The following is a 23,350-nucleotide window of genomic DNA, read 5'->3' as shown; positions in this document are numbered from 1 at the left end:
CATCGGGCTCCCTACGAGGAGCCTGCTTCTCCCTCTGCCTATGTCTCTGCCTCTCTCTTTGTCTCTCATGAATAAATAAATAAAATCTTAAAAAAAATAAAATGGAAGTTAGACTTTTGAATCTGTTCAGAGCTTCTTTCTCAGATTTTTTTCTTAAATCAGCAAACCCATTTGATGTAGAGAGAAAGCACCTATGTAGTTGGAAAAAAATTTTTTTACAGATTTTATTTATTCATGGGAGACAGAGAGAGAGGGGGTAGAGACATAGAGGGAGAAGCCGGCTCCATGCAGGAAGCCCGATATGGGATGCGATCGTGGGACTCTGGGATCACGGCCTGAGCCAAAGCTGAGCTACCCAGGCATCCCCTAGTTTTTTTTTTTTTTTTTATTAAAGATTTTATTTATTTGAGAAAGAGACAGAGAGAGCATGACAGGGTTGGGGGGAGGCAGAGACAGAGGAAGAGGGACAAGCAGGCTCCCCTCTGAGGGCAGATCTCGACGCTGGGCTTGAACCCAGGATGGGAGACAGAACCTGAGCCAAAGTCAGACGCTTAATGGGCTGAGCCACCAGGTTCCCCTGTTTATCAAGTATTACTAAAAAATAACTGACATACTTTGCTGTTAAGCTTAAGGCATGTGGCAGGATGGTTTGATTTACATCCGTTATGAAATGATTGCCACAGTAGGTTCAGCTAACATCCATCTTCTCATATGGATACAATAAAAATAAAATAAAAGAAAGGAGAAACATGTTTTTCTTGGGGTAAGAACTCTTAGGGCTCACTCTCTCCTGGTCGCTCTCCCTGTATCAGGTCGCCATCATCACTGTTGCAACAGGACGCCTTTTATCTTACACCCAACCCCTTTAAATTCTAATGTTTCTTGAAAATGAAAAAACTTTAAAGATTTTATGTATTTCGCAGGGAGAGTGAGAGAGAGAGCGAAAGCGAGCCAGAGAGCAGCTGGCAAGGGGGTGGGGGGAGGCAGAGGCTGGGGGAGAAGCGGGCTCCCCAGACGATGCTCCATTGGGGCCCTGGGATCAGGACCTGAGCTCTAGGCAGAAGCTCAACCAGTGGAGCCCCCGGGCGCCCCTAAATCCCGACTCTAAATGCAGTTGGCTCCACAGTTTGGGAAGGGGCTGAGGTGGCTGACATGTATACATTCTTCCCATCAGCATTTCTCGGTTTCTTTTTCTTTCTGCGATCAAACACCCATCCCCTAATCAGAGCTGCTGATGGAGAACTTTCCTGAAGTCCTGCCACTGCCCCTGGGATCTGCGGCTGGCGGTATCTGGGCATTACCATCTCTGCCAGTCTCACAGAAAGTTCCAGCACTGAAGCTCCTTCTTCAGGATTTGGGCATTTAACCATAGACAATTTGCTCTTTTGTTTGGGGATTGTTTGGTGGTTTAGTTAAAAGGATACAATCCAGGAAGAGAGAATGGAAGAGATGAATAGGGCCAAGTGCGTGGGGGAAGCTGCTGTGCACTCGCCCCCAATTCCTGGAAATCGGGTGGTGTTAGCGCATCGCCCCCATGGCCAGTGCCGTGGAGCATCACTGTTTTCATGTGCCCACTGCCATTGACATATCTTCTCTGGTGGTTTGTTCAAATCTTTGCTTTTTAAAAAATTCTTATTGTGGTCTTTAGAGTTTTGAGTGTTCTTTTTATATGCTGAACGTAGGTCCTGTATCATACATTCTAGTAAATATTTTCTCCCAGTCTCCAAGGTTTAAAAAAAAAAAACTCTAAGTAGTGTGTTTTTAAGAATGGAAGTTTTAAATTTTGAATAAGTACAGTTAATGTGTTTTTTCATTGATTGTTCTTTTGGTGTATCTAAGAAATTTTTGCTTAACCCAAGGCCTCAAAGATTTTATACTTTCTAGAAGTTTTAGTTTTAGGTTTTACATTTAGGTCTATGGTCCATTCTCAGTTAATTTTTGTTAAGGGTATGTAAACTATGGAGTGAAGTTCATTTTCTGTATGTGAATATCCAGTAGCTCCAGGGTCGTATGTTGCAAAGAGTTTTCTTCCTCTACTGAATTGCCTTCATATCTCTGAAGAAAATAGGTTGTTCACATATGTATGGTTCTACCTTTGAGCTCTCTTTTGTTCCCTTGAACAGGTTTACCCTGACGGTGCTACCGCAGCATCTTACTACCTATGGTTTACAAGAAGTCTTGAAAGTAGGCAGTCTACATCTTCCAAATTCTTTTCAAAGCTGTTTGGTAGCATTTCCATGTGAATTTTAGAATCACTTTATTGATTTATAAAACAAATCCTGTTGGAGTTTTTATTGTGATTATGTCAAATCTATAGATAAAATTTAGATTTTTAAAAAAGGATTTTTATTTATTTATTCATGAGAGACACAGAGAGAGAGGCAGAGACATAGGCAGGAGGAGAAGCAGGCTTCCTGTCTTGATCCCAGGACCTCAGGATCAGACCTGAGCCAAAGGCAGATGCTCAACCACTGAACACCCGGGTACCTCGATACAGATAAATTTAAAAAAAATCTTTAAGTAATCAACATGCTTACTTACTACCCCGAGATCAAGAGTCACGTGCTCTATGCCAGGAGCCCTGCATCCATGGATTTATTTGAGGAGACATGACATCTCAACAATATTGAGTCCTTTGAACCATTAACACGGTTAACGGTTATCTTTCCAATAATGTTTATATTTAAGAGTTCTTTAATTTCTCTTGGCAATGTTTTAGTCTGAGTGTGCAAGCCTTTTGTCAAAATTACTAAGTATTTCATATTTTGATAGGATTGTAAATGATATATTTTTTTGTGTAAATGATATTTAATTTCAACTTTCAATTGTTCATTGCTAGTATTTAGAAATAGAATTATTTTCTGTGTATTAATTATGCATCCTGAAACCTTGGTGAACGGACTTATTAATTCTAGTAGTCTTTTTTTTAAGATTTTATTTATTTATTCATAAGAGACAGAGACAGAGAGAGAGAGGCAGAGACACAGGCAGAGGGAGAAGCAGGCTCCACGCAGGAAGCCCGATGTGGGACTTGATCCCGGGTCTCCAGGATCACACCCCGGGCTGAAGATGGCGGTAAACTGCTGAGCCACCGGGGCTGCCCCCCTTTTTAAAATTTTTTTATTTTTTTTTTTTTATTTTTTTTTTTTAATTTTTATTTATTTATGATAGTCACAGAGAGAGAGAGAGAGAGAGAGAGGCAGAGACACAGGCAGAGGGAGAAGCAGGCTCCATGCACCGGGAGCCCGACGTGGGATTCGATCCCGGGTCTCCAGGATCACGCCCTGGGCCAAAGGCAGGCGCCAAACCGCTGCGCCACCCAGGGATCCCCAAATTTTTTTATTTTTAAAAAATTTTTTAAATTTTTTTATTTTTAAATTTTTTTTATCCCCCCCCCCCCTTTTTTTAAAAGTAGGCTCCATGCTGGCATGTGAGCTTGGACTCATGACCCTGAGATGAAGACCTAAGCTGAGATCAACAGTTGGACACTGCACTGACTGAGCCACCCAGGCGCCCCTTTAGCAGACCCTATTTATTGAAGTATAGTTGACACACACAATGTCACATTAGGTTCAGGTGTACGACATAGTGATTCGATGAGTCTACATGTTATGCTGTGCTCATCACAAGTGTCACCATCCGGTGCTATTACAATACCACTGACTATATTCCCTGCACTCGACCTCTCATCCCCATGATTTATCCCATAACTGGAAGCCTGGATCTCCCACTCCTCTTCCCTCATTTTGCACATCCCCTCCCACCCCCACCCCTCGGGCAGCCATCAGTTTGTTCTCTGTATTTATGGGTCTGTTTCTGCCTTTTGTTTTATTTTGTAGATTCCACCTGCAAGTGACATCATATGGCATTTGTCTTTCTCTGACTTATTTCACTTAGCATAACACCCTCTAGGTCCATCTATGTCATCGCAAATGGCAAGATCTCATCACTGTTTATGTAGAATAACATTCCATGTTCATACTCCACATCTTTCTTATCCATTCATCGGTTAGTGGATACTTGTGGCGCTTCCATATCTTGGCTATTGTAAATAACGCTGCAATAAACATAGGGGTGCATATATCTTTTTGTTTTTTTTTCAGGTAAATATCCAGCAGTGGAATTATTGGATCATATGTTATTTCTAATTTTTTGGGAAGAAAGTCTGTACTGCTTTCCGCAATATACCAATTTACATTCTCACCAACAGTGCACAAGTATTTCCTTTTCTCCACATTCTCGCCAAAACTTGCCCTTTATTGTCTTTCTGATTGTAGCCATTTGGACAGGTGTGAGGTGCTATCTCATTATGGTTTTTATTTGCATTTCCCTGGTCATTAGTGATGTTGAGCATCTTTTCATGTGTCTGTTTATCATCTCTAGCAGCCTTTTTGTAGATTCCCTTGGGTTTCTACATAGAAAAGCAAGTCATCTGCTTTTATATATATTTTTTATATATTTTGTCCAATCTGGATGCCTGCCTCCCTTCTTCCTCCCTCCTTCCCTCCCTCCCTTCCCTCCTGCCTTATTGCACCAACCAGAACCTTCAGAACAATGTTGACTACAAGAGTTGGGAGTGGAATCCTTGTCTTGTTTCTGATCTGAAGGGCATATAATTAAGTCTTTTATCATTAAGTATGATGTCAATAGAGGAGTTAACTGTTAAGTATGATATCCTTCACAGATATCCTTCATTAGGTTGAGGCTGTTCCCTTCTACACCTACTTTGTTAAGATTTTTTTTTAAGCTTTTCAATGTCAAGAATGAATGTTGGATTTTGTCAGAAATCTTTTCTGCATCTATTGAGATGGTCATATAGTTTTCCAGTTTTACTTTGTTAATCTGGCGAACTATACTGAATTCCTTTTAAATTAATTAATTAATTAATTAATTAATTTTTACTTATTCAAATTGATTAACATATAATGTATTATTGGTTTGAGAGGTAGAGGTCAGTGATGCATAAGTCTTATAAACACCCAGTGCTCAATATATCATGTGCCCTCCTTAATGTCCATCACCTGGTTGCCCTGTTCCCCTACCTGCCTCCTCTCCAGTGGCCCTGTTCATTTCCTATGATTAAGAGTCTTTTGATTTGTCTCCCTCTCTGATTTTGTCTTGTTTTATTTTTTCCTCTCTTCCCCTATGATGCTCTGTTTTGTTTCCTAAATTCCACATATGAGTGAGATCATATGATAACAGTCTTTCTCTGACTTAGTGAGCTCAGCATAATATCCTTTAGCTCCATCCACCTCATTACAAGTGTCAAGGTTTCATTTTTTGATGGCTGAATAGTATTCCTTTGTATATATAGACCACATCTTCTGTATCCATTTATCTGTTGATGGACATCTTGGTTCTTTCCATAGTTTGGCTATTGTGGACATTGCTGCTATAAACATTGGGGTGCAGGTGTCCCTTATGATCACTACATTTGCATCTGTGGTGTAAATACCCAGTAGAGCAATTGCTGGGTCATAGGATAGGTCTCTATTCAACTTTTTGAGCAACCTCCATACTGTTTTCCAGAGTGGCTGCACCAGCTTTCATTCCTACCAACAGTACAAGAGGGCTCCCCTTTCTCTGTATCCTCACCAACATCTGCTGTTTCCTGCCTTGTTAATTTTAGCCATTCTGACAGGTGTGCAGTGGTATCTCATTGTGGTTTTGATCTGTAATTCCCTTGTGCTGAGTGATGTGGACCATTTTTTCATGTGCCTGTTGGACAAATGTTTATCTTCTTTGGAGAAATGTCTATTCATGTCTTCTGTCCATTTCTTGATTGGATTATTTGTTGAGTGTTGGGTTTGAAAGGTTCTTTTTTTTAAATAATAAATTTATTTTTTATTGGTGTTCAATTTACCAACATACAGAATAACACCCAGTGCTCATCCCGTCAAGTGCCCTGCTCAGTGCCCGTCACCCATTCACCCCCACCCCCAGCCCTCCTCCCCTTCCATCACCCTAGTTCGTTTCCCAGAGTTAGGAGTCTTTATGTTCTGTCTCCCTTTCTGATATTTCCCACACATTTCTTCTCCCTTCCCTATATTCCCTTTCACTATTATTTATATTCCCCAAATGTATGAGAACATACACTGTTTGTCCTTCTCCGATTGACTTACTTCAATACCCTCCAGTTCCATCGACGTTGAAGCAAATGGTGGGTATTTGTCGGTTCTAAGGGATGAGGAATATTCCATTGTATACATAAACTACATCTTCTTAAACCATTCATCTTTCGATGGACACCGAGGCTCCTTCCACAGTTTGGCTATTGTGGATATTGCTGCTAGAAACATCGGGGTGCAGGTGTCCCAGTGTTTCATTGCATCTGAATCTTAGGGGTAAATCCCCAACAGTGCAATTGCTGGATCGTAGGGTAGGTCTATTTTTAACTCTTTGAGGAACCTCCACACAGTTCTCCAGAGTGGCCCCACCAGTTCACATTCCCACCAACAGTGTAAGAGGGTTCCCTTTTCTCCACATCCTCTCCAACATTTGTGGTTTCCTGCCTTGTTAATTTTCCCCATTCTCACTGGTGTGAGGGGGTATCTCATTGTGGTTTTGATTTGCATTTCCCTGATAGCAAGAGATGCAGAGCATTTTCTCATGTGCATGATGGCCATGTCTATGTCTTCCTCTGTGAGATTTCTCTTCATGTCTTTTGCCCACTTCATGATTTGATTGTTTGTTTCTTTGGTGTTGAGTTTAAGAAGTTCTTTATAGATCTTGGAAACTAGCCTTTTATCTGATACGTCATTTGCAAATATCTTCTCCCATTCTGTAGGTTGTCTTTTAGTTTTGTTGACTGTATCCTTTGCTGTGCAAAAGCTTCTTATCTTGATGAAGTCCCAATAGTTCATTTTTGCTTTTGTTTCTTTTGCCTTCGTGGATGTATCTTGCAAGAAGTTACTGTGGCCGAGTTCAAAAAGGGTGTTGCCTGTGTTCTTCTTTAGGATTTTGATGGAATCTTGTCTCACATTTAGATCTTTCATCCATTTTGAGTTTATCTTTGTGTATGGTGAAAGAGAGTGGTCTAGTTTCATTCTTCTGCATGTGGATGTCCAATTTTCCCAGCACCATTTATTGAAGAGACTGTTTCTTCCAATGGATAGTCTTTCCTCCTTTATGGAATATTAGTTGACCATAAAGTTCAGGGTCCACTTCTGGGTTCTCTATTCTGTTTCATTGATCTATGTGTCTGTTTTTGCGCCAGTACCACACTGTCTTGATGACCACAGCTTTGTAGTACAACCTGAAATCTGGCATTGTGATGCCCCCTGATATGGTTTTCTTTTTTAAAATTCCCCTGGCTATTCGGGGTCTTTTCTGATTCCACACAAATCTTAAAATAATTTGTTCTAACTCTCTGAAGAAAGTCCATGGTATTTTGATAGGGATTGCATTAAACGTGTAAGGTGCTCTGGGCTACATTGACATTTTCACAATATTAATTCTGCCAATCCATGAGCATGGAATATTTTTCCATCTCTTTGTGTCTTCCTCAATTTCTTTCAGAAGTGTTCTATAGTTTTTAGGGTATAGATCCTTTACCTCTTTGGTTAGGTTTATTCCTAGGTATCTTATGCTTTTGGGTGCAATTGTAAATGGGATTGACTCCTTAATTTCTCTTTCTTCAGTCTCATTGTTAGTGTATAGAAATGCCATTGATTTCTGGGCATTGATTTTGTATCCTGCCACATTACCAAATTGCTGTATGAGTTCTAGCAATCTTGGGGTGGAGGCTTTTGGGTTTTCTTTTTTTTTTTAAAAGATTTATTTATTTATTTATTTATTTATTTATTTATTTATGATAGACAGAGAGAGAGAGAGAGAAGCAGAGACACAGGCAGAGAGAGAAGCAGGCTCCATCCCGGGAGCCTCACGTGGGGTTCGATCCCGGGCCTCCAGGATTGTGCCCTGGGCCAAAGGCAGGCGCTAAACCGCTGCGCCACCCAGGGATCCCGCTTTTGGGTTTTCTATGTAGAGTATCATGTCATCCATGAAGAGGGAGAGTTTGACTCCTCTTTGCCAATTTGAATGCCTTTAATGTCCTTTTGTAGTCTGATTGCTGAGGCTAGGACTTCCAATACTATGTTGAATAGCAGTGGTGAGAGTGGACATCCATGTCTTGTTCCTGATCTTAGGGGAAAGGCTCCCAGTGCTTCCCCATTGAGAATGATATTTGCTGTGGGCTTTTAGTAGATGGCTTTTAAGATGTCGAGGAAAGTTCCCTCTATCCGTATACTCTGAAGAGTTTTGATCAGGAATGGATGCTGTATTTTATCAAATGCTCTCTGCATCTAATGAGAGGATCATATGGTTCTTGGGTTTTCTCTTGCTGATATGATGAATCACATTGATTGTTTTACTAGTGTTGAACCAGTCTTGTGTCCCGGGGATAAATCCTACTTGGTCGTGGTGAATAATTTTCTTAATGTGCTGTTGGATCCTACTGGCTAGTATCTTGTTGAGAATTTTTGCATCCATGTTCATCAGGGATATTGGTCTGTAATTCTCCTTTTTGGTGGGGTCTTTGTCTCGTTTTGGAATTAAGGTGATGCTGGCCTCATAGAACGAATTTGTAAGTACTCCATCTCTTTCTATCTTTCCAAACAGCTTTAGTAGAATAGGTATGGTTTCTTCTTTAAACGTTTGATAGAATTCCCCTGGGAAGTCATCTGGCCCTGGACTTTTGTGTCTTGGGAGGTTTTTGATGACTGCTTCAATTTCCTCTCTGGTTATTGGCCTGCTCAGGTTTTCTGTTTCTTCCTGTTCCAGTTTTGGTAGTTTGTGGCTTTCCAGGAATGCGTCCATTTCTTCTAGATTGCCTAATTTTTTGGCGTATAGCTGTTCATAATATGTTTTTAAAATCGTTTGTATTTCCTTGGTGTTGGTAGTGATCTCTCCTTTCTCATTCATGATTTTATTAATTTGAGTCTTCTCTCTCTTCTTTTTAATAAGGCTGGCTAATGGTTTATCTATCTTATTAATTCTTTCAAAGAACCAACTCCTGGTTCTGTTGATCTGTTCCACAGTTCTTCTGGTCTCGATTTCGTTGAGTTCTGCTCGAATCTTAATTAACTCTCTTCTTCTGCTGGGTGTAGTATCTATCTGCTGTTTTTTCTCTAGTTCCTTTATGTGTAACGTTAGCTTTTGTTTTGAGTTCTTTCCAGTTTTTGAATGGATGCTTGTACTGCGATGTATTTCCCCCTTAGGACTTCTTTTGCTGCATCCCAAAGATTTTGAACGGTTGCATCTTCATTCTCATTAGTTTCCATGAATCTTTTTAATTCTTCCTTAATTTCCTGGTTGACCCTTTCATCTTTTCGCAGGATGGTCCTTAACCTCCACGTGTTTGAGGTCCTTCCAAACTTCTTGTTGTGATTTAGTTCTAATTTCAAGGCATTATGGTCTGAGAATATGCAGGGGACGATCCCAATCTTTTGGTATCAGTTCAGACCCGATTTGTGACCCAGTATGTGGTCTATTCTGGAGAAAGTTCCATGTGCACTTGGGAAGAATGTGTATTCAGTTGAGTTTGGATGTAAAGTTCCGTAGATATCTGTGAAATCCATCTGGTCCAGTGTATCATTTAAAGCTCTCGTTTCTTTGGAGATGTTGTGCTTAGAAGACCTATCGAGTATAGAAAGAGCTAGATTGAAGTCACCAAGTATAAGTGTATTATTATCTAAGTATTTCTTCACTTTGGGTATTAATTGATTTAAATATTTGGCATCTCCCACATTCGGGGCATATATATTGAGGATTGTTAAGTTCTCTTGTTGAATAGATCCTTTAAGTATGAGATAGTGTCCCTCTTCATCTCTCACTACAGTCTTCGGGGTAAATTTTAGTTTATCTGATATAAGGATGGCTACCCCTGCTTTCTTTTGAGAACCATTTGAATGGTAAATGGTTCTCCAACCTTTTATTTTCAGGTGTAAGTGTCCTTCTGTCTAAAATGAGTCTCTTCATTTAGAGACAGCAAATAAATGGGTCCTGCTTTTTTATCCAGTCTGAAACCCTGCGCCTTTTGATGGGGTCATTAAGCCCATTCACGTTCATAGTTACTATTGAAAGATATGAGTTTAGTGGCATCATGATATTTATTCAGTCCTTGTTTTTGTGGATTTTTCCACTGAACTTCTTCTTAAAGGGTTATTTTAAGAGTCCCCCTTAAAATTTCTTGCAGAGCTGGTTTGGAGGTCACATATTCTTTCAGTTCCTGCCTGTCTTGAAAGCTCTTTATCTCTCCTTCCATTTTGAATGAGAGCCTTGATGGATAAAGTATTCTTGGTTGCATGTTCTTCTCACTTAGGACCCTGAATATATTCTGCCAGCCCTTTCTGGCCTGCCAGGTCTCTGTGGAGAGGTCTGCTGTTACCCTAATATTCCTCCCCATAAAAGTCAGGGATTTCTTGTCTCTTGCTGCTGTAATGATCTTCTCTTTATCTTTGTAATTTGCAAGCTTAACTATTAGATGTCGAGGTGTTGAACGGTTTTTATTGATTTTAGGGGGGGATCTCTCTATATCCTGGATCTGAATGCCTGTTTCCCTTCCCAGATTAGGAAAGTTTTCAGGTATGATTTGTTCAAATACATATTCTCGACCTCTGTCCCTTTCAGCGCCCTTGGGAACCCCAATTAAATGTAGGTTTTTCTTGCTCAGGCTGTCGTTTATTTCCCTTAATCTATCCTCACGGTCTTTTAATTGTTTGTCTCTTTTTTCCTCAGTTTCCCTCTTTGCCATCAACTTGTCTTCTATGTCACTCACTCGTTCTTCCACCTCGTTAACCCTCGTCGTTAGAACTTCTAGTTTGGATTGCATCTCATTCAATTGATTTTTAATTTCTGCCTGATTGGATCTAAATTCTGCAGTCATGAAGTCTCTTGAGTCCTTTATGCTTTTTTCTAGAGCCACCGGTAGCTTTATAATAGTGCTTCTGAACTGGCTTTCTGACATTGAATTGTAATCCAGATTTTGTAACTGTGTGGGAGAGAGGACTGTTTCTGATTCTTTCTTTTGAGGTGAGGTTTTCCTTCTAGTCATTTTGCTCAGTGCAGAGTGGCCAAAAACAAGTTGTATTGGGAAAAGGAGAAAAAGAGAGAGTAAGAAGGAAAGAAAAGAGAAAAAGAAAAAAGGAAGAAAAAAAGAAAAAAGAGAAGAAAAAGAGAAAGAAAAAGAAAGAAAGGAAAGAAAAGGGTGGGGGAAGCAAACAGAATTCAAAAAGGAAAAAAAAAAAAAAACCACGGGGAAGTATCTTCTGATTCTGTATACTTTAAGTCCCTTGACTTCCCCTGGAACTTGTCCGTCTAGCTGGTCTTCTGGGGGAGGGGCCTGTTGTGCTGATTTTCAGGTGTTAGCACTTGGGGGAGCTGCTCTGCCCCCTGCCTGGTGCAGGGCTCAGTGAGGGTTGTTTACCTCGTGAGGCCCCAGGAGGAACAATCCCAGTGGCGGTGGCCAGCTCTGGAGCCCTGGATTCAGCTCCCGCAGGAACTACAGAGCTCTTGGTCTGCAGGGGCCTGGATGCTCCGGGGGCGGAGCCGTTGATCTATCTGCTCAGCTCAAGGCAGGAGCGTCCTTGCTGTCCTGGGCCCTCCTGGCCTCTGCCTGTCCCGTGGGAGGCCAGATCCTGGGCTGTGTCCCGCCGCACTGTGCTCCGGGTCCTGCGGTGTTGGATTCGCGCTCCCGGCCGCGCAGCCCCCTCCGCGGAGCCGCCGGCCGAGCCCCTCCGAGCTGCTCCGGCTCCCGCCGTGCGCGCTGCAGCCCTTAGGGAGCTCGGCGCACTCTCCTGGGCGCGCAGGTGTCTGTTAGTGTCCCAGGGAGCCTGAGGGCCTCCCCGCCCTCCTGGGGTCCTGCTCTAACGCCCTGCGGGCGCCTTTCGCCCCCCCCGGGAAGGTTGATGCAGCTCCTGCTTCTCCCGGACAGGGCTCTCCTGTCCTGGGGACACTCGCCCCAGCCTCAGCCCGGCTCCTCGCGGGGCCCCTCCCCCTTGGATGCCTTTTGTTTCTTTATTTCTTTTGTTTGAAAGGTTCTCTATAGATTTTGGATACTAACTCTATCTGATATGTCATTTGCAAATATCTTCTACCAAAACAAAACAAAACAAAAAACCAAACAAACAAATATCTTCTACCATTTTGTAGGTTACCTTTTGGTCTTGTTGACTCTTTGTTGTGCAAAAGCTTTTTATCTTGAAGTCCCAGTAGTTCATTTTTGCCTTTATTTCCCTTGCTTTTGGGGACGTGTTAAGCAAGAAGTTGCAGTGGCTGTGGTCACAGAGGTTTCTGCCTGTGTTCCTCTCCAGGCTTTAGATGGATTCCTGTCTCACATTTAGGTCTTTCATCCATGTTGAGTCTATTTTTGTGTATGGTGTGAGGAAATGGTCCATTTCATTTCATTTCAGTTTCATTTTTCTGCATGTGGCTGTCCAATTTTCTCCACACTGTTGAAGAGATTGTCTTTTTTCCATTGGATATTCTTCCCTGCTTTGTCAAAGATTAGTTGACCATGGAGTTGAGGGTCCATTTCTGGGTTCTCTATTCTGTTTCATGGATCTGTGTGTCTGTTTTTGTGCCAATACCGTGCTGTCTTGATGATTACAGCTTTGTAATAGAGCTTAAATCTCAGAATTAAAAACAAAACAAAACAAACAAAAAAAGCTCAGAATTGTGATGCCATCAGTTTTGGTTTTCTTTTTCAACATTCCTTTGTTTATCTGGGGTCTTTTCTGCTTCCATACAAATTTGTTCCAACTCTGTTAAAAAATTGATGGTGTTTTGATAGGGATTGCATTGAAATCCATCAGCATGGAATGTTTTTTATTTCTTTGTGTCTTCCTCAATTTTTTAAAATTATTGTCCTATAGTTTTCTGGGTATAGATCCTTTGCCTCTTTGGTTAGGTTTATTCCTAGGTAGCTTATGGTTTTGGGTGCAGTTGTAAATGGGACTGACTCCTTAATTTCTCTTTCTTCTGTCTCATTGTTAGTGTATAGAAGTGCAGTTGATTTCTGTGCATTGATTTTATATCCTGCCACTTTGCTGAGTTCCTGTATGAATTCTAGCAATTTTGTGGTGGTATTTGGGTTTTCCATATAGAATATCATGTCATCTGGGAAGAGTGGAGGTTTGAGTTCTTCTTTGTTGATTCAGATGCCTTTTATTTCTTTTTGTTGTCTGATTGCTGAGACTAGGATTTCTAGTACTGTGTTGAACAACAGTGAGACTGGACATCCCTGTCATATTCTGAACGATAGGAGAAAAGCTCTCAGGTTTTCTCCATTGAGAATGAAATTCACTGTGGGCTTTTCATATATGGTTTTTATGATGTTGAGGTATGTTTCCTCTATCCCTACACTGTGAAGAGTTTTAATCAAGAAAGGATGCTGTACTTTGTCAAATATTTTTTCTGCATTTATTGAGAGGATCATACCATATGGTTCTTGTCCTTTCTTTTATTAGTGTAGTGTATCACAGGGATTGATTTGTGGATATTGAACCACTCTTGCAGCCCAGCAATAACTCCCACTTGATGGTGGTGAATAATCCCTTTAGTGTACTGTTGGATCCTATTGGCTAGTGTTTGGATGAGAATTTTAGCATCCCTGTTTATCAGGGATATTGGTCTATAATTCTTTTGTCTGGTTTGAGGATCAAGGTAATACTGGCCTCATAGAAAGAGTTTGGAAGTTTTCCTTCCATTTCTATTTCTTGAAACAGCTTCAGAAGAATAGGTATTAATTCTTCTTTAAATGTTCAGTAGAATTCCCCTGGGAAGCCATCTGGCCTTAGACTCTTCGTTGGGAGATTTTTGATTACAGCTTCAGTTTCCTTGCTGGTTATGGGTCTGTTCAGGTTTTCTATGCCTTCCTGTTTCAGTCTTGGTAGTTTATACATCTCTAGGAACACATCCATTTGTTCCAGATTGCCTGGTTTGTTGGCATATAGTTGCTCATAATATGTTCTTAAAATTGTTTGTATTTCTTTGGTGCTGGTTGTGATTTCTCCTCTTTCATTCATGATTTTATTTATTTGGGCCCTTTATCTTTTTTGATGTCTGGCCAGGGGTTTATCGAGCTTATTAATTCTTTCAAATAACCGGCTCTTAGTTTTGTTGATCTGTTCTATTGTTCTTTTGGTTTCTATTTCACTGATTTCTGTTCTAATCTTTATTATTTCTCTTTTCCTGCTGGGTTTAGGCTTTATTTACTGTTCTTTCTCCAGCTCCTTTAGGTGTAAGGTTAGGTTGTATATTTGAGATGTTTCTTGAGAAAGGCTTCTGTTGCTATCTACTTCCCTCTTAGGATCATCTTTACTGCATCCCAAAGGTTTTGAAAAGTTGTGTTTTCATTTTCATTTGTTTCTATGAATTTTTAAAATTGTTCTTTAATTTCCTGGTTGACCCATTCATTCTTTAGTAGGATGCTCTTTAGCCTCCGTGTATTTGAGTTCTTTCCAAATTTCCTCTTGTGATTGAGTTCCAGTTTCAAAGCATTGTCGTCCAAAAAGGGGCAGGGAATGATCACAGTCTTTTGGTATTGATTGAGACCTGATTTGTGACCCGGTGTGTGATCTATTCTGGAGAATATTCCATGTGCACTTGAGAAGAATGCCTATTCTGCTGCTTTAGGATGGAATGTTCTGAATATAACTGTGAGGTCCATCTGGTCCAGTATGTCATTCAAAGCCTTTGTTTCCTCACTGATCTTCTGCTTAGATGATCTGTCCATTGCAGTGAGTGGGGTATTAAAGTCCCCTAGTGTTATTGTATTATTATCAATGTGTTTCTTTAATTTTGTTATTAATTGGCTGATAAAATTGGCTGCTCTCATGTTAGAAGCATGACTATTTACAATTATTAGATCTTCTTGTTGGATAGACTGTTTAATCATGATGTAATATCCTTCCTCATCACTTCCTACAGTCTTTAGTTTGAAATATAATTTGTCTAATATAGGGTTGCCACCCCAGCTCTCTTTTGATGCCCATTAACATGAGAAATGGTTTTTCACCCCCTGATTTTCAATCTGGAGGTGTCTTGGAGTCTAAAATGAATCTCTTGCAGACAGCATATCGACGGGTCTTGTTTTTTTATCCACTCTGATACGCTGTGTCTTTTGATTGGAACGTTTAGCCCATTTACATTCAGAGTAGTTATTGAAAGATACAAATTTAGTGCCATTTTATTACCTATTAAGTCACTGTGTCTGTAGATCGTCTCTGTTCCTTTCTGGTCTATGTTACTTTTGGGCTCTCTTCACTCAAAGGATCCCTTTTAATATTTCTTGTAGTGCTGGTTTGGTGATCACAACTTCTTTTAGTTTCTGTTTGTCCTGGAACCTTCTTATCTCTCTTGTTTGGACTGATGTCCTAGCTGGATAAAGTATTCTTGGCTGCATATTTTTCTCATTTAGCACTGTGAATATATCATGCCAGTCCTCTCTGGCCTGCCAGGTCTCTGTGGAGAGGTCTGCTGCCAATCTAATGTTTCTACCCTTGTAGATTCTGGACCTCTTGTCTTGAGCTGCTTTCAGGATTTTCTCTTTGTCTCCGAGATTTGCAAGTGGCACTATTGTAGTCGGGGACTTGACCTATTTTTATAGATTTTGAGGCGGGTTTTCTGTGCCTCCTGGACTTGGATGCCTATTTCCATCCCCAGATTAGGGAAGTCCTCAGCTATAATTTGCTCTAGAATACTTTCTCCCCACCCCCTTTCCTCTTCTTCTGGGATCCTAATTATTCTAATATTGTTTTGCTTTATGATATCACATCTCTTGAAATCTCCCCTTGTGATCCAGTAGTTATCTGTCTTTTCTCAAGCTTCCTTATTCTCCATTATTTTTTCTTCCATATCACTGATTCTCTCTTCTGCCTCATTTATCCTAGCAGTTGGAACCTCCATTTTTTATTGCATCTCATTAATAGTCTTTTTTAAATTTCAACTTGATTAGATATTAGTTCTTTTCTTTCTACAGAAAGGGATTCTCTAATGTCTTCTGTGCTTTTTTTCAAGCCTAGCTAGTATCTTTATAATCATTATTCTGAACTCTAGTTCTGACGTCTTACTTATATCCATATGGATTGAATCCCTGGCAGAGAGTACTGCCTTTTGTTCTCTTTTTAAGGTGAGTTTTTCCCATCTTGTCATTCTGTCTAGAGAAGAATAAATAGATGAACAATAAAATGGAATACTAAAATGACAATAAAAGCCCCAGAGAAATATACACAAAACAAATTTAAAAAGGCCTGAAGCTGGAAAAATAAAAAAGGAAAAGAGAATATAATCAGACAAGTGAACAGAATAGAGCAATACACTGGATCCTATGTGTATTTTGGTCCATTTGTTAGAAAACTAGTTTCCACAATTGTAACGAAAGAAAAACTTACATATGTACCAAAAATTTAAACACAATGAAAGGATAGAATGCAACTCTAAGATTGAAAATTAAAAGACAAAAGAGGGGGAGCCCTGGTAGCTCAGCAGTTTAGCACCGCCTTCAGCCCGGGGGGTGATCCTGGAGACCAGGGATCGAGTCCCACATCAGGCTCGGCTCCCTGCACGGAGCCTGCTTCTCCCTCTGCCTGTGTCTCTGCCTCTCTCTCCTTCTGTGTCTCTCATGAATAAATAAATAAAATATTTTAAAAAAAATACAAAAGAAAGAAGGAATATAAGCAGGCAGGTGACTATTAGTGACTATAAATCACTATATAGTGACTATAAGTCACTATAGTGACTATAAATCACTATATCCTGATTGTATTTTGGTTGGTTTGTTATGAGAAACTACATCCCAAACTTGTAAAGAAAAAAACCATAAATACATAAAAATAAATCTAAATACAATGTATGTAACTGTAAAGATGAAAATTTAAAAAGATTTTAACACCCCCCCTCCCAAGAAGAGAAGAGGAGTAACAAAATACCATATACACTAGATTCTGGGTGTATTTTGGTCTACTTGTTATAAGAAACTGCATCCGAAAATTGTAAAGAAGGAACAACATATATACACAAAAATAAAATTAAATACAGTGTATGTAACTGTAAAAATGAAAATAAAAAAATATTTTTAAAAGAGTTGATAAAATAAGAAATTGGATACAAAAGGAAAGACAAAAACATTAAAATTGTAAGATTAAAGAACAGTGGGGTAAAACCCGTGAATTGTGTACACTATTCCCCTAGCTCTGGAGGTTTGAAGCTCTCGGTGACCCGTAACCTTGGGCTTGGCTGGGTGTTCTTGCTGGTGTTCTGGGGGACGGGTTGTGGCGTGTATTCTGAAGTGTCGGGGGGGCGGGCAGGATGGCACCACCCTTGCCAGGGGGCCAGGCTAAGTCAGCTCGGGGTTGCTCTACGGGGCTTCTGTTTCCTGAAGGCTTTCCACGCAGCTCTAGAGGATGAGAGTGAAAGGGGGTGGCCTCCAACCTCCAGCCCCAGAGCCGGCAGCCCAAGGCCCCACTCCTGACCGCGCCGTCGGGGAACATCGGTCTCCCCGGTCTCCCCGGTCCCTGTCCGCCCTCTGCTCACCCAGCCTGGGCCCGATTATCTCGGTGTCGGGCACGCGGCCCCGTTTTGAGTCTCCAAACCCTTCAGACTGTTGTGGTGTGAACCCAGGCCACTCCTCGGAGGGAGGTGACGGGTCTCGCCGTTGTCCTGCTGCCCCCTGGGCCCCTGCTCGGAGAGAGTCGCCTGCGGTGCCACCCGTGCTTCGTGCTTCGTGCTTCGTGCTTCGTGCTTCGTGCTTCGTGCTTCGTGCTTCCTGGCTGCCCCGAGCCCGGAGCCCGCCCAGGCGCGCCGATCTTAGCCAGCTTCCCGGTCCGCTGCCCAGACTCGGCCGCCCTCGCGCCCCGGCCTCCTGTGGCCGTGGCGGTCCCGACACCACGCTGTCTCCCGCCCAGGGTTTCACCCCCTTGGCCGACTGAGCACCATTCAGGCAGGGATGTCCCTCCTTGGAGCAGACTTGGAAAAGTTCAGATTTTGTGCTCCACTGCTCTGGGCCTTCTGGTGCCGCGGTCGGAGGCTCCCGCCCCCCGCCCCTCCCAGTTCCTCTTCCCGTAATCGTCTGGGATTCTCTTCTCTGCACCCCCCACCTTGCAGAAACCCGTTGCTTTTCTATTTGTAGAGTTGTAGCAATTCTTTTCTTAAATCTCCAGGTGAGTTCGCAGATGTTCAGAATGATTTGATATCTATCTAGCTGAATTCCTAGGACTAGACCAAACTAAGATCTCTTACTCCTCTGCCATCTTGGCCTCTCCTCCCCAGCCCCCTACTTCTTTTTTTTTTTTTTAAATAACCTTTCATTTCAGAATTATTTTAGATTTACAGAAAATTTGCGAAGCAGTACGCCCTTCACCCAGTTTCAGGTTCTGCTGTTAGCATCTTACATTACCATAGTATGTATGTCAAAATTAAGAAATCAACACTTGTACAAGACTATTAGCCAAACTCCAGACTTTATTCAGAGTTTTCCAGTTTTTCCATTACTGTCATTTTCCTGTTCCAAGGTCCAAATTAGGGCACATACATATTGCGTCTATGGATCGGGTCTCATTAGTCTCCTGTGATCTGTGGCAGTTACTCAGTGTTGCTTTGCTTTTATATGGCCTTAACACTATTGAGGAATACTGGTTAGATATTTTCTAGAATACCCCTCAATTTGAATTGTCTTATGGTTTTCTCGTGATTATTGGGATCACGAGTTTTTGAATGAATCCCATAGAGATGAAGTACCCTTCTCATCACTTTTATGGGAGGAGTCCATGATGACATCAGTGGTGACTTTAACCTTGGTCCATTGGGCAGGGTAGTGTTTTCCAGGTTTCTTCACTGTTCCGCTTGCACACTTTATTCTTTGAAATTGAGTTGCTCTGTTTAGCCCACCATCAGGGGTGGTGTTGATACAGTGTTGGCTCCTGCAATGTGTAGTATCTACATATATTATTTAGAATTCTTCTGGGATGAATTCTAAATAATTCATGGGTGGTGCCACCCATGCCTGGGTGGTGCAGTTGTTTGGGCATCCGACTCTTGGTTTGGGCTCAGGTTGTGATCTTAAGGTCATGGGACAGAGCTCTCTGCATCAGGCTCTGTGCTTGGTGCAGAGTTTGCTTGAGATTCTCTCCTTTTCCCTCTCTCCTCCCACTCGTGTTCTCTCACTGTCTCTAAAATAAATACATAAATCTTAAAAGAATTCTTCTACAGAGAATATTTGTGTCTTTCCCCCTATTTATTTTCACTGTATAGACTCACCTATATGTGTTTTATACTTTGGATTATAATCCAATACTGTATTATTTATTTTGCTGGTCACACTGTTCTAGCTTTGGCCATTGGGAGTCCTTTCACATGGCTACTGTGTCCATTTCATGTGATTCCATCATTTTATTTTTTGAATATATCCTTAATTTCTGGTGCTACAAGATGCTCCAGGCTTATCTTGTATTTTCCTGGATTCAATCATGGTATCAGTCATTTCTCTAAGATGACCTAGTTCTTTTAATTGGAGAATGTTATTTGGAAACCAAGATTTAGACACAAGGTATGCTTCTTGCTACTGAGATGTCATTGCTTTTAGGACCTCTAAGCTAGGTAAGACAACTATGTAATGTAGGCATGTACCTTAACCCAACTATATATGCATACCTGCGATTGTTTCTGGATCTATCCATTTGCACATATATTAAACAGTTCATACTGTTGTTTCCAACTCAAGTCCAGTACCACTGGGTTCATTGTATCCTTCACTTCTTGCTTATACTGAATAATTTTTTGAATGTTTAATGGACATTGCACTCTGGGAATAAACTCCACTATGGTTATAGTGTATTATCCTTTTTATATACTGTTGGATTTTATTTGCTATAATCAAGGAAAAACACCCTGTGCATTTATGTTCATGAAGAATACTGGTCTATAGTTTCCTTTTCATGCAATATCTTTGTGTTAATCTCACTATTAGAGCAATGCTGGCTACATAAAATAAGGTGGGAAGTGTGTTCCATTCTTCAGCTTTTTGGAAGAGTTTGTGTAAAATTCATATTATTTCTTCCTTGCATGGTAGAATTTGCCAGTGAAGCTATCTGGACCTGGAGTTCACTTTGTGGAAAGGCATGGAATTGGGAATTCAATTTCTTTAATAGGTATTTAGTAGGCAATTCAGGCCATTTGTCTTCTTGAATGAGCTTTGGTAGGTTTTATCTTTCAAAGAATTCATCCCTTTCATCTAGCTACTCAAATTTATAGGCAAAAGATTATTCACAGTTATTCCCTTATTATCCTTCTAATGACTACCTTTCTGCTGGATTTGTACTGATGTCATCTTTCTAATTCCTGATATTGGTAATTTTAATCCTCTCTCCTTTTTCCCTCTTGGTTAGTCTGACTTAAGTCAGCTGTACTGATTTTAAAGAACCAGCTTTTGCTTTCATTACTTTCTCTTTGTCTTCCTGTTTTCTGCTTCATTGTTTTTTTTTCTCTGATCTATGTTATTTATTTTCTACTTTGTGTTTAGTTCATTCTTTTTCTAGTTTCTTAAAGTAGAAGTGGAGGTCACTGATTGGAAATCTTCCTTGTCTTCTAATATGGGTATTTAACAGTATAAATTTCTCCCTAAGTATTGCTTTAGTGACATCCCATATTTTGATATGTTGTTTGATATGTTTGATATTTTAATTAGTTCAAAATACTTTCTAATTTCCCCTTTGATTTCATATTTGATGCATGATCATTTAGAAGCATGTCATTTAATTACCAAATAGGAATATTTCTGTTATTGATTTATATTTAATTCCATATGATGGTCAGAGTACATATTTTGAATAGCTTGATTCATTTTAAACTTTCTGAGACTTGTTTTATGGCCAAAGATGTAGTCTATCTTCATAAGTGTTCTGGGTGTACCTGAAAAAGATGTATGTTCTTCTGTTTTTGGTGGAATATTCTATAAATGTCAATTAGTTCAGGATAGTTGATAGTGTTCACATTTTGTGTATCCTTACTAATTTTCTGTACATTTGTTCTATAAATCATTGAAAAGGGTTATTGAAATCTCTGAATATAATTGTAAATTTGTCTACATCTTGTAGATCTATCAGGTTTTCCTTCATATACATTTTAACAGTGATACTGATAAAATAATTCACATACCATACAGTTTACCTATATAATTCAATGGCTTTCAGTATATTCATAGAGTTCTGCAACCATCACCACAGTCAATTTTAAAACATTCTTATTCCCCTAAAAAGAAATCCCACATCCTTTAGTTGGTAGGAATGTAAAATAGTGCATTCCCTCTGGAAACAGTTTGTCAGTTCCTTAAAAAAATAAAACAGAATTATCATATTAGGGGCACCTGGATGGCTCAGTGGTTGAGCATCTGCCTTCAGCTCAGGTCGTGATCCCGGGGTCCTGGGATCGAGTCCCTCATCAGGCTCCTCATGGGGAGTCTGCTTCACCCTCTGCCTATGTCTCTCCCTCTCTCTGTGGTGTCTCTCATGAATAAATAAAATCTTTCTAAAAATTATATTACCTAGAAATGTCACTCTTATATGCCCAGAAGACCTGAAAACAGGGACCCAAACAGATAGTTGGACACTAGTGTTCATAGCGGGACTATTCACAGTAGCCAAAAAGTGGAATCAACCCAGGTGTCCATCAACAGATGAATCAATAAGGAATATGTTGCATATACATACAATGGAATACTATTCAGCCGTGAATGGAATTCTGATATGGTACCATACGAATTATCTTTGAAAACATTTTAAGTGAAATAGACCGGATACAAAAGGACAAATACTGGGCAGCCTGGGTGGCTCAGTGGTTTAGTGACGCCTTCAGTCCAGGGTGTGATCCTGGAGTCCCGGGATTGAGTCCCGTGTCGGGTTCCCTGCGTGGAGCCTGTTTCTCCCTCTGCCTGCGTCTTTGCCTCTCCTCTCTCTCTCTCTCTCTGTCTCTCATGAATAAATAAAATCTTTAAAAAAAGGACAAATATTGTATGATTCCACTTATATGAGGTGTCTAGAAAAAGAAATTCATAGAGAGAGAAAAGGCTCAGGGGAGGGCAGAATGGGGAGCTATTGCTTAAATAGTTGGAGTTTCTGTTTGCGGTTATAAGAAAGTTCTTGAATTGATAGTGGTGGTAGTTATAAAACACTGTGAATGTTCTTAATGCCACTGAATTAATTGTACACTTATAAATGGTTTAAATGGTAAACTCTGTTACTTATATTTTAATTTAAAAACTGAAAAAAAAATACTACAAAAAATCAAATACAAAAAAGAATGCAGGAATGGAGAAAAAGAGGGACAGAAAAATATAAGACAGGTTTGTCATAGGTGCTGCCCCCTGCCAGATTCTACTAGTGGAGCCAGGCTGTTCTGGATGAGGGTCAGGCAAGTTGCTCCAAGTTGCTAGGCATCTGCACAGTTAACTTTCCTAAACAGGTAGTAATCCTGCAGTTTATGCATCCATTGGGCCAGTGTTGGAAGTGGAAAGGCCCATAGTTGGTGGTGTGCAGAGCATGGTGCCCAGACTGTAAGAATAGGAAAAAGCCCCTAAAAATCAAAGAAGACTTCCCTGGGGATGTTTTCAACGCGTCCCCCTTTGCTTAAGATCGGAAAAGAACTTTGATTCTTAGACTGACTTATTTCAGCAATTCAAGGTGATCTTGAGTAAGCTAAGACACAAGTAGATTTACTAGAACCTTTGAAACTCAAAGAAGACAGTGTCTTATAGATTCCTAAAAGCAAAGTAATGACTGGCCACTGGTGAGAAGTCATCTATCTGATATATTCATTCACTGCTCATAACTATGCAACATCATTTTGGTTAATTCCTAAAACTGTGGTTTGGTTTAAATGGTATAATGTAGTTACCATATTATGCTTTAATTAAGTTAAACCCATCATGTATTAGTACTAAAAGGAGTCATCCTGAAAAAACGATATTTTAAATGTTATATGTTAATTAAAAACACTTTCAAAGCTTTCTGAAATATATCAGTAAAAAGGTCTTAAAACTGTCACATGATGGAAATAAAACATACATAAATCTAGGTAAAAAGGCAAGATTTTGAGCTGAGAACTGTAGTTCTCATGGCAAAATCCAGAATGGATGCATTCGAATAGTATGTGCTGCTAAACAGAGAAGGCTTAGAAAATCAAACTCACTGAATAGAGGTTTCAAGTTTATTATAAACCTAAGGGGAAAAATCCAGACTCTATACATTGTGTGTATCTTGAATTAATGTTTTATTATTGACATAAAGACATGTAACATGTAATTTGATTCATTTCCTTCATGAGATCAAATTACTGGACCACGTTTCATGTTGGTATACAT

Source organism: Canis lupus, chromosome 10 (genome assembly GCF_011100685.1).
Source record: "Canis lupus familiaris isolate Mischka breed German Shepherd chromosome 10, alternate assembly UU_Cfam_GSD_1.0, whole genome shotgun sequence".
Lineage (NCBI taxonomy): Eukaryota > Metazoa > Chordata > Mammalia > Carnivora > Canidae > Canis > Canis lupus.
Note: the sequence above shows the minus strand (reverse complement) of the source record.